The 14,936-nt window shown below is 42.7% G+C and overlaps 1 protein-coding gene across 3 annotated transcripts in view; it reads right to left on the bottom strand.

Annotated features, from left to right (window-relative positions):
* Window positions 1–1,929: 1,929 nt before the first annotated feature.
* Window positions 1,930–14,936, bottom strand: part of OPHN1 (oligophrenin 1) — a 231,127-nt gene continuing 218,120 nt past the window's right edge. For all 3 annotated transcript variants that reach the window (XM_073600214.1, XM_073600213.1, XM_073600212.1), the window contains one exon: window positions 1,930–9,232. The gene's annotated coding sequence lies outside the window, so the exon portion shown is untranslated. The remainder of the gene's footprint in view (window positions 9,233–14,936) is intronic.

The raw sequence follows: 14,936 nt of genomic DNA, 5'->3' as shown, positions 1-14,936 counted from the left end.
CACCTGGGCTGGTCAGGAGTAGCGGCGATCTTTTCCTCTTTATATTTTCTGTTCACTAGTTATTAGTGTAAATCGCAAGTTGTGATCTAAGAAAAATAAAATAAGGACTCTGTAGTACTTAGCATATTTGGCACCCGGGGCTGCTCTATACCACAATATACAGTATGTGAGCATCCATATAGAGTCTTTATGTCTTGTTGGGCATTGAGATAAATGTGATGAAATCGTTGCAATCGTGTCCAATGATGATGGACGACTATACACCCAAGTGCACCTTCCACTGTCATAGTACAAGATGTGCCCTTACCGGATGCCTAGTGCCTGGACTCCACGTTATAGGAGCCTAGTCTGACATGGATTCACACATCATGAAGGATTCATCCACTGGGTATGAAAGGAGGATAATGTCACGGCTAACAGTTCTGGTTGTTCACTCTCTCTTGTGAATATTATATAAAAAGATCGATCTAGGTCTGCAGATTTTTATGTAGGAACTTTTATTCGTGTATTGCACTTTATTGGACCTGTGAAAACTTTTAAAGCATTTTAGTGAACAACCAGCACTGTTGGCCGTGACGTTATCCTCCTTCATGATGTGTGAATCCATGTCAGACTAGGCTCCTATAACATGAAGTCTAGGCATCCAGTAAGGGCACATCTTGTAATATCACGGTGGAAGGTGCACTTGGGTGTATGGTCATCCATCATTTTTGGACACGATTGCAACATTTCAATCACATTTATTGCTATATGGACACTCTCATGGACTGACCATTGTCACTTATTTGTATGCATATATTATCACTGACATAGTGCGGCAATGGTTGATTTATATATACTTTTACACAAATTGTTCTGTTGTGTGATTGCCAGCTGCTTTTTTTGATCGCTTCTTATTACTTCTACAATTCTAACTCCCCCTTTTTTAACTACAATATACAGTAGTTCTTAGTAATATATGTTCATTTATATTTAAATCAAATAAATATTAAGAATAACGGGCAAAAAAAAAGAAATGCAGTGAAAATTGTATTGCTCCCTTACATTGCTGAAAAGTCCAAAAGCGCCCCGGATATCGATGGTCAGTGATAGAAGGGCCCTAGTACACTGGTGGACAGCGGGGAGAATACTTCTTACATTGGTGGCCAATGGCAAGAATGACCCTTACATTGGTGATTAGCGGGAAGAATGACCCTTACATTGGTGGGCAGTGGGAAGAATGTCTCTTACATTGGTGGTCAATGGGAAGAATGCTCCCTATATTGGTGGCCAGTGGTAAGAATGCTCCTTACATTGGAGATCAGTGGGAAGAATGCTCCTTACATTGGTGATCAGTGGGGAAGAATGCTCCTTACATTGGTGATCAGTAGGAAGAATGTTCCTTACATTGGTGATCAGTGGGAAGAATGTTCCTTACATTGGTGATCAGTGGGAAGAATGTTCCTTACATTGGTGATCAGTGGGAAGAATGTTCCTTACATTGGTGGTCAGTGGGAAGAATGCCCCTTACATTGGTGATCAGTGGGAAGAATGCCCCTTACATTGTCAATGGAAAGATGGCACGATGTTTGGCCGTACAAGGATGCACAGGCGGTTCACGCATCCCTGCACAGGCAGTCCCATTTATGTCAACTGGGATGCAGCAGCTGCAGAGACACAGCTGCTGCTTCCAATATGACAGCCTTAAACACAGACATTGTTCACCCATACGGCTGTCAAATTAGGAGCAGTGGCCATGCAGCCACTGCGTCTCAATTGAAATGAATAGGGCTGCCTGCACGGGGATGCACTGAAACCCTGTGCATCCCAATGCGGGCAAACATGGTCCTCACAATTGCATACGCTATAGTACATTCATGTGAATGAGGCCCGAGACAGGAAGGGTTTTTGCAAACATTTTACCACAAAGAACTGAAGGTACCAAAAGCATCTTTTCCATAATATTTATTTTCAGCCTCCTTCACTTAAGCCCTCAAAACACTTAGAACTACAATCCTTCATAAAATAAGTGAGACGTTAAAATATTTACAGGACAATTTACAGAATTATTCACAAAAAACAAACAACAAAACTTCAAGATCACTAAAGTTGCACCAATGGCACTGTCATTACATGGCGCATAAAGGGAGCCAGACACAAATTATCTTCAGATGACCTTCTAGAAGAGCTCATCCAGGCCATAGGCATGTAGAATTTTGTGTAGATCTACACATGGACTTAAGCTGAACTCCGGCCTTCCATCTAATGGTCTTTGTTCAAAGGTACATTTTGTGTCTCAACTTCCATACTTCAGTTTACTTTTGGTCAAAAAAATGTCTGTGTGTAATATATATATATATATATATATATATATATATATATATATATATATATATATATATATATACACACACACACACAGTATCTCACAAAAGTTAGTACACCCCTCACACTTTGCTACAATTTAAAGTAGTGAGTGTACAGCTTGTATAACAGTGTAAATTTGCTGTCCCCTCAAAATAACTCACCATACAGCCATTAATGTCTAAACCGCTGGCAACAAAAGTGAGTACACTCCTAAGTGAAAATGTCCAAACTGGGCCCATTAGCCATTTTCCCTCCCCATGTCATGTGACTTGTTAGTGTTACAAGGTCTCAGGTGTGAATGGGGAGCAGGTGTGTTAAATTTGGAGTTCTCGCTCTCACTCTCTCATACTGGTCACTGGAAGTTCAACAAGGCACCTCATGGTAAAGAACTCTGAGGATCTGAAAAAAAAAGGATTGTTGATATACATAAAGATGGCCCAGGCTGTAAGAAGATTGCCAAGACCCTGAAACTGAGCTGCAGCACGGTGGTCAAGACCATACAGCGGTTTAATAGTACAGGTTCCACTCAGAACAGACCTCGACATGGTTGACCAAAGAGGTTGAGTGCACGTGCTCAGCGTCATATCCAGAGGTTGTCTTTGGGAAATAGACATATGAGTGCTGCCAGCATTGCTGCAGAGGTTGAAGGGGTGGGGGGGGTCAGCCTGTCAGTGTTCAGACCATACACCGCACACTGCATCAAATTGGTCTGCATGGCTGTCATCCCAGAAGGAAGCCTCTTCTAAAGATTATGCACAAGAAAGCCCGCAAACAGTTTGCAGAAGACAAGCAGACTAAGGACATGGATTACTGGAACCATGTCCTGTGGTCTGATGAGACCAAGATAAACTTATTTGGTTCAGATGGTGTCAAGCGTGTGTGGCAGCAACCTGGTGAGGAGTACAAAGACAAGTGTGTCTTGCCTACAAGTATGGTGGTGGGAGTGTCATGGTCTGGGGCTGCATGAGTGCTGCCAGCACTGCGGAGCTACAGTTCATTAAGGGAACCATGAATGCCAACATGTACTGTGACATACTGAAACGGAGCATAATCCCCTCCCTTCGGAGACTGGGCCCCAGGGCAGTATTCCATCATGGTAACAACCCCAAACACACCACCAAGATGACCACTGCCTTGCTAAAGAAGCTGAGGGTAAAGTTGATGGACTGGCCAAGCATGTCTCCAGACCTAAACCCTATTGAGCATCTGTGAGGCATTCTCAAATGGAAGGTGGAGGAGCGCAAGGTCTCTAACATCCACCAGCTCCGTGATGTTGCCATGGAGGAGTGGAAGAGGATTCCAGTGGCAACCTGTGAAGCTCTGGTGAACTCCATGCCCAAAAGGGTTAGCGCAGCGCTGGTAAATAGTGGCCACACAAAATATTGACACTTTAGGCTCAATTTGTCCATTTTCACTTAGGGGTGTACGCACTTTTGTTGTCAGCAGTTTAGACATTTTGAGGGGACAGCAAATTTACACTCTTATACAAGCTGTACACTCACTACTTTACATTGTAGCAAAGTGTAATTTCTTCAGTGTTGTCACATGAAAAGATAGAATAAAATATTTACAAAAATGTAAGGGGTGTACTCACTTTTGTGAGATACTGTATATATACATACACACGCACATACATACTTACAAGGCCTGTACAGAAGGTAATGCAAATGTGGGGATAAATTTATTAACTTACATAGGTCGTTCAAATTTCACAATTTGGTAGAGTAACTCTTCCTCTATAGCAGTGGTCTCCAAACTTTGGCCCAGGGGGCAGATGCTGCTCTTTGCCGGGCTATATCCTGCCTTTGGGGCACTATTCCTCCCACTGACACCAACAATGGGGTAAAATTTCTTCCCACCGACACCAACAACAGGACACTATTCCTCCCATTGACCCCAACAATGGGGCACTATTCCTCACACTGACACCAATGATGGAGCACTATTCCTCCCACTGAGACCACTGACAGGATTATTCCTTCCCCCAATGCCAACAATGGGGCACTATTCCTCCCACTGACATCAATGACAGGGCACTACTCCTCCCACAGACAACAATGATGGAGCACTATTCCTCTCACTGAGACCAATGACAGGGCATTATTCCTTCCCCCGATACCAACAATGGGGCACTGTTCCTCCCACTAATACCAAACATGGGGCACGGTTCCTCCCACTAATACCAATGATGGGGCATTGTTTACTCCCATTACCGCCAGGGCATGTTCTATTCACACCAACAGACCAGCCCCCCAAAGTCTGAAGAACAGTAAGCTGTCCCTTTGTTTAAAAAGCTTGGAGACTCCTGCTCTATAGTAACTTTTCTTTTTTCATTGCAGGTGAATTATGGATTCCAAGCAGAAGCAACGTGCCGTCATTGACTTCTTGATGTAGGAGAGGTGCAAGCTTTCTGATATCCACAGAAGGCTACACAATATTTACAGAGATGACGTCATTGGCAAGAGTCACAAATTACAAGACATTGCTCTTGTCCATGGTGTCATCTCCATAAATATTCTGTAGTCTACTGTGGATAGCGGACAACCTACACCCCTTCTTCAAGAACGTAATGGCGGCACATTGCTTCTGCTTGGAATCCATAATTTACCTGCAATGAAAAAGAATATTTACTATAGATGAATACTCGACCTATGTAAGTTCATAAAAAAGTTACGCCCACTTTTGCATCACTTTTGGTACAGCCCTCGTTGATATAAACATATACACATTATAGTTTCCTGAAGGTCCCATGCATGGAAAATTGTTAGAGTTTTGGCCTGCACGGGTCAAGAAAAAAAACACACAGAAAGCAACGGCGAATACATTCTAACAGTACTGCACTGAAATATCTGCTAATATATGTAAACTCTTTTTCAAACAGCTGTAAAAGAAATGCACAATGTTCATAATAAAGCTAATTATTGAAAAAGGATCACAAAAGCTATGATTGTTATAAACCGTGACCTACATGTTTTTTACATTATTTAGCTAAGGCTGACTTTTTTGGCTCTAAAAATCCAGTCACAAGGGCCATATGTTACACCTCTAACGGGTTGCATTACTGAAATAATAATGTATCTGTGAACAATTTAGCTAAACATAGAGAAGGCCAAGTTGAACAGAGTTCCTCTATCACTTATGGCTCATTGAGGAGATGAACTTATAAACAGGATGGAGGTAATCATCGACCAACTAATTTTTTTTTCTTCTGTTCTACTGTAATGCATCAAATGGAAAAACATCAACCGCGGTGGAAGAGTGAGCCAGCTAAACATTCGGTGCCAAAATGTTCCCTCAAAGAATCCTTGTAAAATCACTGTGACCCCAAAACTCTCAGTCAAAAAACTGCACTAGTTTATGATGGAGGTTTAGAAAAAGGCTCGGCAAGTCCAAAATTGGGATTGCTGAGGAACTGCAAGAAGATCACCCTTAAAGGCTAAGTCAACCTTTCCCAAAAAATAGTCTATGCAGTCAAATGGCCCCAACTGTGCAGCTTTGTAAAATGTTTAATAATTTTATTATAATATGTTCATACCTGTAGGTAATTTGGAACTCCAGGAAGCTAGACCAAAAAACTGAGTCTGAAATCTCAATGTGCTGCCTTGTTGCTAGGACATGAAATCCATTGGATGCTCACTTGCATGGGAGAAAGACAATTGTTTTTTGCATTCTAGTAACACAACAGGGCTTCCAGAGGGGCCCAATGGCTTACAGGTATGTCAATAAAATGAATGGAAATTTTTTTACAAAGCTGCATAGTTGGGGGGCCCTTTGACTGCATAGACTATTTCCTAGAAAGGGTGAAATTAGCCTTTAAAAAAGTGATCCTCTTGCAGATCCTTTCCAACCCCAGTTTCGGTGTTACTGAGCCATTTACTAAACCTCCCTCCTAAAGTAATGTAATACTTACTGGGTGCCTTGACTGCATAGGCTATTTTCTGGAAAAGGTGAACTTAGCCTTTCATTTTTTACTCTGTAATGAATTTTAACTTCTAGAGCAGTGGGCCGCAGTAATGTGTGAAATTATTTAGGTTTATCTAGAGGTTGGTTTTAACCTTTGGCTTCAGCAAGAATGTTTTTGAAAAATTATTTTGAACAACAAAAAACACTATATTCAGGGCTTTATAACAGGGGTCTCCAAACTTTTTAAACAAAGGGCCAGTTTAATGTCTTTCAGACTTTCGGGGGGCTGAACTGGGGCTAGTGTGAGTAGAAAATGACCCAGTGTCAATGGGTGTAAACAATGCCACATTGGTTTCAGTGGTAGGAATTATGCCCAACTGTTAAGTCTGAGGAATACTGCCTTCATATTAGTGGGAAGAAATGTGCCCCAAGGGCTGGATAAAGGCAAACAAAGGGTCGCATCCAGCCACTGGGCTACAGTTTGGAGACCACTGGTCTAGGGGATTTTAGGATGGCGATAAAAGTATCTAATCCACTGATTCTCCCCGCACAAGATCGGTTCCTGTGGCTTCTGCTTCCCTGTGGTGGACTGTTTCTGATGTCATTATGCCCATAGACCTGCTCTGGACATGAGGACATTAATAACAGTCCACAGCTTGATCTTTGGGTAGGAACACCTACAGGCGGAGTGGAGGATCGGGTGAGCACAAGCTTTCTCCAATCCTCTAGACAAAAACAAGCAGTTGACCCGTGCATTGCAGGCACAGCCACACTGCTTAAGAAAACTTTTTTTTGCCTGGAGTTGGGCTTTAAGGTATTAAGGTTGGGCAGCCTAAAAAATTTCAGGCCCATGCACAACACTAAGCCTGCTTATCAAACATCTAACGTTGTTGAGAAATGTAGTTCTGGCATTGCACAAGGCTTCTTCTTTTCAATAGTATTTTTTTGCAGTAGCTGTTTTCATTAACAACTGGAGGTGAATTTCTCCAGACGCGGCTGCCTATTGTTTAAAGTGTCAAGCTTTTCTGTCTATGTGGCTGACGAGGAGTTTCTCTCACTTCCTTTCTGGCAAACATTGTCAGGACAGAAAGTGAGGATCAATCTCAACTAATGGAGGCCCCAGATAGCAGTAAAAACCTAATATGGGTTCTTCTAACCCAACTCCACTCTATCCAAAACTGAGAAGCAATCATTCCTTGAGTTGGCTGAATCAGCAGGCTTACTTTCTTTATGTCTAGCATGAGCGGTGGCAGTACATTTTCACATCACCTTTGCACATCTGGTTGTGTGCTCACCTAATTCTATTATGACTATGTACATCTATATTCGTAGTGTCTATGTTCGGTTAGTGTATGCAATTTTTCATTTTTATCGCTTTGTTCCATCGTTGTGGAATATCATTGTTCCAGCAATAATATGTAAAAACCGAGCGCTAATTTTAATGTAAAAAAAAGACGTTTAAGAATAGAGAAGCAAGCAGAAAAAGCTCCTACTACCCAGGGATGCCTTGGAGGTCCTTGTACATCAGTATCTACAAGGCATGGTATAATGCCTGGGCTGTTTTATTAGTATGTAAACTCTTTAGATCAGCCTTTCTCAAATTTATTTTAAGGAACCCTTAAAAGGACTTTCAGGTCACAGGGAACCCCTGCTAATGACTACTATAGCTCACAGTACTATAATGTGAAAGTGAGTTTCTATATAAGAATAAGTAAAGGAATAAGGAATGTGGCTGTTCAAGACAAAGTTATTTTCTGTAAAGCAATGGAATTAAATTAATAATAATGGGCAGAAAATAACTGCAGGCAGTGAAATTTGCATTTTGGTGGTCAGTGGTGAAATGTCTACTTACTATGATGGTGAATGTAAAAGTGCTCCTTTAACATTTGTGGTCAGTAAGTGGCCCCTTACATAACTAGTAATTGAAAGACTCCCTCACATTGGTAGTCAGTAGAGAAGGGCCTTCTAAAGACTATAGATCAGCACCCTCTTACAATTGTTAGTTAGTGTGAGAGTCAATGAAAGAAGACATACCTTCTTACAATGGTGGTCAGTAGAGAAGGGCCTTCTTAAGACTAACGATCAGTGGAAGACAAACCATCTTACACAGGTGGTCATTGAGATAATCGATGAGGGAAGGCCCCAATTACACTGATGGTCAACGAGAAAAGGACACCATTACACTGGTGGTCATTGGAAAGAATGCCACCCCTACAGACCGCTTAAAAGCAACTCCTGGAGGAACCCTAGGATTTCACGGAACCCTGGTTGAGAAAGGCTGAAGCACATTCATCGTTCATAGTTTGCTTTAACTATCATTTGTGCAACGCTACTGTACAGGACTGCACAATGATTAAGAAACACTTTTTTGAAGGTGAGACAGCACTTTGCTGCCTTCCATTTAAGACTTAAATATACTTATTTTCTTAGATCCATGTAAATATTCTACTAACAGATTAATAAATAGTGAAATGCAGTGCAGAATTAATTCTACTGTTCTACATTCATTCTGCGATTCACTTAAAAACATCAATGGACTGATAATATAGGATGGAGGAGTATTTGACCCCTTTGTGTGGCATCTGCCAAGAGGTCCTTAATTGGAGCTTGTCAGCGGTCTAAGCAGGACAGACAAGCAGATTGGTATGAGGAACATACTCGTATATCGTTGACCCCATATCTATCACTTCATCTTCTAGTCTATGTTTAGTTCATTCCTTCCAGTGACGACAAGCAGCTGAGAAGTATGGCTCAATGGGTTTCAGAGTTTGTAGACTTCCCATCCACTTGTGTCCTTCCAAGAGATTAGTTATAACACTTCTCTGAATGTACCAGTGGTGAATGAATAGAGGGCTCTTCAGGAAACCTGATCACCAGAGTGCGTTATAGAACAAGCTCCTTTTCTTAGCTGCCAGCATAAACCACTTTGGCAAGATGGCTGAAACGTGTCCCGGGACCAGCCAGGGAATACAACGGTTGGATCCTGCAAAATAAGAAGATAATGTGGATGCATCTTGGTGGACTCTTATATAAGAACAAACGTCAACTTATCCAGCAACTACTATTAAACATTTATTAATCAATTCATCTTCAGTAGAGTCTGTGAAGGTTCTCATTGATCCAGGTCATGGTATATCTAGTAGCAGTTAGTCACATTTAATTGAATTTGTTCTGCAATGCTAAAGACTTGCTGCAGTTTATCCAATCAGTTTCTTTAGTTATAATTATTAGAAACATATTCCATAAAAATACAAGAGAGTGATGGCAGTTTTTCCCTTCTTTTTTAAAACCTTTTGTACCCCTGCACAGAAGCAACATGCAAGAGGCCATCTACATTAAACTGATCCAGAGGTAGGGATCAACACTATATGTCACCCACATATAATGCCATTTTAACATCTCTATCCCATCATTTTGACAAGTCACAATCCTTCCCACCTAGGTCTATCTGTCCCCCAGTATAAACCCCCCCCCCCCCCCCCCCAAGTCAGTCTGTCCCCAGTAAAATCCTCCCTAAGTCAGACTGACCGAGGGGGATCGTACTTGGGGACAGATTCCCTATTCCTTTTCTTTGCAGGGTGGGGGTGGGAGCGCTATGGGGAGGGGGAATATATTTGGACAGTTTGATCCCCCGAGGCTCCCCTGCAGTGGCTGAAGCCGGCGGGAGGGGGAGGAGGGACGCCAGCCATTAGCACTGCAAAGAGGGGGTACCAGGGACGAGCTGGCGTCACCGCAATCATGGAAACCTGGAAGGACGGGTGCCGTTTGTTTGCCAGCTGGCATTTTAATCTATTTTCAATAATGTACTTGATGCAAGTGTGATCGCAGCAGCTTTTAATATTTCATTTATGGTTTTACGCTATGTTGAGCTCCTTTTGTCTTTTGGATGCTAGTGTGACACCGCTGTCGAGAGGATCCACAGGCTTGCAAAGGCCATGGCTGAGTATTTAGCCATAAGCGTGGTTGACCTCCTGTAATACGAGGTCAACAGCAGCTGGTAAGCAGGCATTTTGGCACTTGGTAGTGGTGATATCACACGAGGATTTTTTTAGCTTTGGTGGTGGATGCGGTTGATATTCAATCAGTATTCAAATTTACTTATGTAGACTTTCTATTATGAATGTCACCTTATGAATTTTACCACTTGTATTGTGGTAGTGCGACTCATTATTTAATTTTTTATATGCAAAACACAATGTGTAATAAAATTATTCTGCGGTAGCTTCAAGTTGGTGTCAGATTGCTATTTATTTGGTTAATCTAAAGCCATGTTTTCCCTTTTTAGATGGAATAGAGAAGGATAAAAAAAGCTGTGAAGGTTTGTCCTCTTTTTCTTCTGCTCAGCATTGCCATTGGGACTAGAGTAATGGGAAAAACTACAATTTTGAGGTGCCACAGGAATGGGAATGGCAGGGAAAGCTTTTATGAAGGATACCTGTTCCAGAGACAATTGTCCCTTACTTTGGAGAGTTTTCTTCTCACTTTTGTGTCTTGAGACAGGAAGTAAAGGAAAATCTCCCCAATAGAACACAGATGGGGCAAAAAAAGAAGAAAAAACAAACTTGAAAAGGGGGTATTTAACCCTTCTGTCTACTCTTTCTTTTTTTGCCATTGTATATTTTTGTCAAGCTAGTTTCTTCTAGGTCAATAGCAACCCACTTAGTTTATATAGAGAGACTCAAATGCAGCCCATGACATCGCCATAGAGCTTTACATCATTTTCAGTGAAAGGACATGCAACAGGAGATGGTCCAGACATGCTACAGAAGATGTTGGAGACTGAGGACATGCTTCAGGAGATACTTTACATGAGATAACTAGAGATAAGTGATGGGCTCAGGCCAGGGCCGTCTTTAATATTGATTGAAGCTTGGGCAAATGTTTTCTTGGGCCCTACCAAATCCACTTAACTATTTGTGGGTTCAAGGGGCAGCTGTTTTGGGCCCCAAAACAATGACTGGCCCCTTTTGCCCTGTGTTAAAGATGGCCCTGGCTCAGGCGTGTTCGATTCCTACCTGCCAGGAAGCCGTGATTGCACACCACCAATCATAAGCAGTGAGGCATTCCTCAACCTGCAGCTGCACATACACACGCTGACTATTATTGGCGGTGTGAAGTGATGGCTTCCAGGCGGGTACGATCCGAACACGTCTGAGCCCATCATTACTAGAGACTAACAATTTGATCTCCATGCATCCCCCTTAACCGCTTGCCGACCGTATAACTCACATATACGGCTGAAAGGCAGTTCTGCTGCACAGGATCACTTACCTAGTAGGTGATCTAGCACTTCCGGGTCTGGGGCATTCATTCGCGCCGCCAGCGACCAGTTCCCGTCGTGATTATACGCAGCGGGAGCTGATCTGGAGGTAACGCGGACAAGATGTCCGCTGGCACCGGCCAATCATTAGGCAGAGGGCCAGAAACAAGACAGAACGCCGTTCTGTCAGTAGGCAAGGCACTGATCCTGTGTTCCTGCAAAGCAGTGACATGGATCAATGCCTTTTCCCTAGTAAAGGCACCTCCCACAGTGCACAAACACAGGCTAGGCACACAGTTAATCCTCTGATTGCCCCTGATGTTAACCTCTTCCCAGCCAGTGTCATTAGTACAGTAACAGTGCAATTTTTTTAGCACTGATCACTGTATTAGTGTCACTGGTCCCTAAAAAGTGTCAAAAATGTCATATATATATATTTTGTGGAGAGTCAGCCTGGGGCAGGGTTAAGAAGGGGTTAATTGAAGAGGGCAGGTACTTCTTCAGACTTGCTTATTGCCAGCTGAGTTGAAAATGTCAGAGGAGAAGTGTGTTTGGAGAGAGATGGTTGTTGAGCTATCAAAGCTGAGGGGAGCTTGCAGCTGGAAGGACCCCTGTTACCTATGGCTTGATCCTGCTGGGGGAGCTTGCCTGAACTGGGACGTTGTATGTTATATGCTGTGGCTGGGATGCTGAGCATTATTTAAAAGGACTGTCTTATACTGCTAAGAAGAGTTTTTGTGTTATTTGAACTGCCTATAAAGACAAAGCTTGTCAATTTTCTGTTGCTTTTTGCTGAATAAAGCCTTTTAAGTTGACTGAACTGTCTGAGCCGGCTTGTTACCCCCTGATCCCCTACAAATTGGTGGAGAATGCGGGCAGTTTGAGGGGTACAGGCCAATCCCATGTCCTGGGTGAAAGCTGCACAGGCTGTGAAGTCTTCAGAACAAGCCATGGAGTAGCCAATTAACAATATAAATTGATTGCTGTGCCCTGGGGTGGCAAACACCGCGAGTAAACAAGTGCCACATCCTATTAATATTGAACCTGGGCTCTATGATTGGCTGGTCAACTCTCTACCTCCCCTTCTTTTCTTTCCTATTCTAGAATACCTTTCACGTTGTCCTTTTTTGTTCCCTGTATAAAGGATAAACCAGCCCCGAGGCGGCCATCTAACATAGTTGTAATTTTACATTTTCTAGGCTCATTGTTCCGGGGAATTGAATAGCAACCATCCAATATTAATGTTCAGCTGATATTAAGAGATTATATCTGTTCATAGTTTAATACTTGCTGCTGGATACATTTTCTGTTTCATGTTGGAAATGCAGGACTTTTGACTCGCCTGTCAATTCCCTATCTTGGAGTACAGTACAGGACACCGGACTTGTAATCATAGACCACGGGTTATATGATTTGGCAGGAGCAGATACAAGACAGACACAGGCTTTGGTCTTTTTTATTCCCAGAAAACTTTTAAAAATCCAAATTGCCAGAAATAACACCAACATTTGGATTCAGATTTCGCCATTCAAATCTTTGAAAATTGGTCCAAATTTAATATCATCCAAAATTCAGGATCAATTCTACCTACAAGGTATCAAGCCTTTGCAATCTTGGAAATATTTTCTGGTTTACATTTTTAGAACTGATAATAAACACAAAAGCCAACATTTTATTGCAGCTTATCAATTCTTAGATGTGATGGCTGCATTAGTTTTCTGGCCAGCAAGTCTGTTTTTTTGTTTAACCACCTCAATACCGGGCATTTTCACCCCCTTCTTGCCCAGGCCATTTTTTAGCTTTCAGCGCTGTCGCACTTTGAATGACAATTGCACGGTCATGCAACATTGTACCCAAATTATTATTTTTTTTATCAATTTCTTCACACAAATAGAGCTTTCTTTTGGTGGTATTTAATCACTGCTGGGATTTTTATTTAAAAAAAAATTGAAAAAATAAAGTTTCTTATTTTCGGTCAGTAAATTTCGTAAAGAAGTAATTTTTCTCTTTCACTGATGTGCGCTGATGAGGAGCCACCAATATGCCGCACTGATGGGCAGTGATAGGCGGCACGGTTGGGCAGAAATAGGCAGCACGGTTGGGCAGAAATAGGCGGCACGGGTGGGCAGAAATAGGCGGCACGGGTGGGCACGAATAGAATAAGCGGCAGGGGTTGGGCACAAATAGGCGGCAGGGGCGGGCACAAATAGGCGGCAGGGGCGGGCACAAATAGGCAGCAGGGGCGGGCACAAATAGGCAGCAGGGGCGGGCACAAATAGGCGGCAGGGGCGGGCACAAATAGGCGGCAGGGGCGGGCACAAATAGGCGGCAGGGGCGGGCAGTACTGATAAGCAGGCACTGATGGGCATAACTTATGGGCACTGATGGGGCTTTCCTGTAATCAGGGCACTGATGATCACTGCCCTGAGAACCTGCCCAGGTCTCCTCTGCAAGGAGATGCCACTCCTCGCCTCACACTGTCAGTGTGAGGCGAGGAGAGCCGATTCACGGCACTAACGTATTTACATGTGACTGGCTGTGATTGGACACAGCCGATCACACGGTCAAAGAGCCGCAGCCATGGCTCTTTATGGAGATCGGGGTTGCGCCGCGTCCTAGCAACACGGCCACGATCCCCGCGCTGTGGGTGCGGGATAGCAGCCGTCATACGACGCCCTCCCAGAGCGAGGGCCGCACCATCCCTCCGTCATTTGACGGTGGGCGGGTGGCAGGCGATTAAATAACAAGCTCTCTTTCAGATGTAGCAGTTAGAGAACTCACTCAAACCATTTCCCACTGAAAGAGGTGCTTACCGTGATCATCTTTTATTTATTCATGTAAAACCTTTATTCCAAAAGGAAAAAAAGAGTTTGCTTTAACTAATTATAAAGTGTGAGGTGGAATTTAGCTTCAAGTTGTTAGTGTATCTAAATCTGCTATTCCATCTAACACTCCCCTCCCCCCAGACAGACAACGCTGCTGTTCAAATGGTACCCCCTGTGCTCCTTCATCCAGAGTGCGGGTGCTCTAATGCAGAAGGTGCGTTACTGGCCAGATCACCAGGTGAAAACAAAGAGAAAAAAAGACCAAAAAAAGAAAACGCTATAGTACATTTTATGTTTTGGGCTTAATAGCGTTTTAAAGGCCAGAATGAAGGCGGACTTCCTAGGCTTGACTGACTGTCAGTGTACATTTATTTTCAGTAATATTCCATAAAGAAATAATTCCACAAAAACAAAAATTATATATATTACATATACATACATATACACACACGGTGCCCTATTCATACCCCTTGAAAATTTTCCACATTTTGTCATGTTACAACCAAAAATGTAAATGTATTTTATTGGATTTTATGCGATAGACCAACACAAAGTGACACATAATTGTGAAGTGGAAGGAAAATGATAAATGGTTTTCAATT

This window comes from Aquarana catesbeiana, linkage group LG09 (genome assembly GCF_042186555.1).
Source record: "Aquarana catesbeiana isolate 2022-GZ linkage group LG09, ASM4218655v1, whole genome shotgun sequence".
NCBI classification, from domain to species: domain Eukaryota; kingdom Metazoa; phylum Chordata; class Amphibia; order Anura; family Ranidae; genus Aquarana; species Aquarana catesbeiana.
The sequence above is the reverse complement of the archived record's forward strand: the minus strand, read 5'-3'. Positions and strand labels throughout refer to the sequence as shown.